General features: G+C 38.1%; 1 pseudogene across 1 annotated transcript; it reads right to left on the minus strand.

Annotated features, from left to right (window-relative positions):
- Positions 1-313: 313 nt before the first annotated feature.
- LOC112627445 lies at positions 314-1,347 on the minus strand (annotated as a pseudogene). The gene has a single exon (XR_003120179.1). The product of XR_003120179.1 is annotated as a renin receptor pseudogene (transcript).
- Positions 1,348-2,856: the final 1,509 nt, after the last annotated feature.

The following is a 2,856-nucleotide window of genomic DNA, read 5'->3' on the forward strand; positions in this document are numbered from 1 at the left end:
AATAGCACAAGCTATTCTAAATGTTTTAATTTCTTTCAGTGCCTATTTCTAAACTCATTAAAGGGAATTAAATCGTGTTAGTAAATGGCTATATCATATTTCAGTGTATTATGGAATCTACACCATACAGTTTGATTCACATCAATACTATAATTCACCCTATAAAAAAACCACAGGCGCACACCAAATAGAGAAAAAATGTGAGTTTTTAATAAATTTAAAGTATACTATCTACTTTAAATCACAATGTAAGATATATTTTAAAAAACAGCCAATTTCCAAACTCCTTTTCTAATTCTGGCACAATGAATATTCAATCTATTCGAATATTCTGGTTTGTAATCCTCTAAATGATGCTGTCATATCCAGAATCCATGTTCCAAATATTGTAAGAGGTGATAACCACAGCCACGGTCAAGGCAATCATTATTCAAAGCATAATGTTGAAAATCACTGAATATTCAAAATTATATGCAAGGTTACAGGGACTTGCTGGGTTCTTCATTTGTTTTGCCTCAAAGATAGTCCTTGTCTTCCTCACGAGGGAGGTGTCAAATGACTTAACAGTGACTAACTCTACCACTGCATTCCCACCGTAAAGATTGTACATGTCACCTGCAAACTTCTGAAGAATGTCAACGAGGATTTTAGAAGCAACTCTGAATTGTTCAGAGTCTTCCCCATAATGCTTCCCAGTTTCATCCAAACCTGCCAGTTCCAGTGAACATAAATCAGGAGAATGACCCTTGGCTAGATGCTTATGATAAGACACCAAGCTTGAAATATCATGTAGCACTTGGAGTTCAGAAAGAAAGAGCAGGTCAACTCCATTGTTCCTACTCAGAGAATTCAGGGGAAGTGAACTGAGAATGGAATATTCCTGAAACAAGTGATTATGGAGCTGTCCTAAGGTGACTGAAAGGTCTTCAAACACTGAGTTTGCCTTCCCTACCAAATACACTCTTTCCTCACTAAGAACCAACTGCAAAACAGGAATTTCCTCAGGAAATAAAGAGCAAATGGAATTTGCAACACTGTCAAGACCAAAAGGAACTGTATTCTCCAAAAGGTATGAAATGACACTGCCTGGTGGTAGAGCCAGTTTGTCCACTCCCTTCACCATCACCATGACGGTAGCCCAAGGACGATGAAATAGGTCACCCACAGAAAGTCCTGGCCAAGAAAGGTTTTCCTTCACAGAGAAGCCCATGGACAATGCACCACGTCCGGGATTCACTCTCCTGGTATAGGCCAATTTCCATTTATGAAAATAACAGACTGGGAACTACACTCCTTCCCCCAAACACCCGCCACCAACAAGGACAGGAGCACGACAAACACAGTCATGGTGTGGCTGCGGCTGCAGCAGTGCAGGTCAACAAGGAACAGGCCAGCGGGACACGGGTAAGCACTGTGGTGTGACTGGGTCATGGCATTAGGACTCGTCCTGATTCCTGGGGCTTGCCCCTTCATCGGCTAAAGGAATATTTTTTTTAAAAAGTAAAAACTAAAATTATACCTGTATATATTTAATATTTTCTAAAAGAATATCCTCCACTATGTATTTCATATAGAAATATTATATATATTTCTATTATATATATTTTTTATATATATATACTCACAGGAATATATATATTCCTGTGAGTAAGGATTTTGGTTGGAAAGGTCTGTAGTTGCCCAATATTGGAAGAGGAATTTTTTTAAACTTAAAAATTGAAGCATCACCTATTCTTGTCATAAATGGAAGAGAGGAGGAGTAGGGCAAGGAAAATGGTACTTCTGGGCACAGATCACATGTTAGGATCAGGGCTAGGTGGTTCAATACAAAAAGTCATTTCACCACCACCCAACCCCAATTTTATAGTGATTCAAAGCAGTTTCATACAGCTTCTTGATTTTTTTTTTTAACTAAAGTCCTCTTAATGACAAAGGAAATTGAAAATGGGCTGCAAGAAATATGAAGGCATATCCCACAGCTACTACTAATCAGCAAGAAATGTCTTTATTTTTTAAATTCGTCAGGCAGATGTTTCATCCTACTTCAAAATATATGTGCTTTTTGACAGTGTAAAAGATTCTTATTACTACTAGTAAAATTATTTTTCAGAAAGAATTGAAACATTGAGCACATCTGTTTTTCACTCCAGTCTGAGAAGCATAAAAGCTGACACTAACAGAATGTGATGAGGTATGGTTTGAACACAGAGGGTCTTGACTCTAAAACTGAACTCATCCTACAATATTCTACACTCATTCTATAGTTATTGAATCTTTCCAACCAAAATCTTTTCTCACCCCTTGTTTTATCTTCCCCTGTTTCTTATAAATCAGTGGCATACTGTCAACTCAGGCAGTTACCACCTAAAACTGAGGTCCTTTTCTTAACAGTCATTTCTGCTAGAAGTTGGCTTTATTACTCATTGGCTCTCTTCTCTCTACAACAAGATGGCCTCTAAAAATATCTTCTATTTTCCTAAGTAATTATACTCTATCCTTCACTTTACACACCTTATGCACCCCAGGCAAAACATAAGTCTTGTAGTCTGTTACTACCTTTTTATGTTTAGCCCGCTCATTAGAAGACATGTAGATCTCTTCCTTGTAGAGAATTGTATTAGTCTGTTCTCACACTGCTAGACAGAACTGCCTGAGACTGGGTAATTTATGAAGGAAAGAAGTTTAATTGACTCACAGTTCCACAGGCTGTACAGGAAGCATGATTGGGAAGCCTCAGGAAACTTACAATCACATTGTAAGGCAAAGGTGAAGCAAGCACGTCTTACATGGCAGAGCAGGAAAAGAGGTGGGGGGAGATGCCAAACACTTTAAATGATCAGATCTCCTGAGAACTCA

Source organism: Theropithecus gelada, chromosome 1, assembly GCF_003255815.1.
Source record: "Theropithecus gelada isolate Dixy chromosome 1, Tgel_1.0, whole genome shotgun sequence".
In the NCBI taxonomy this organism is placed as follows: domain Eukaryota; kingdom Metazoa; phylum Chordata; class Mammalia; order Primates; family Cercopithecidae; genus Theropithecus; species Theropithecus gelada.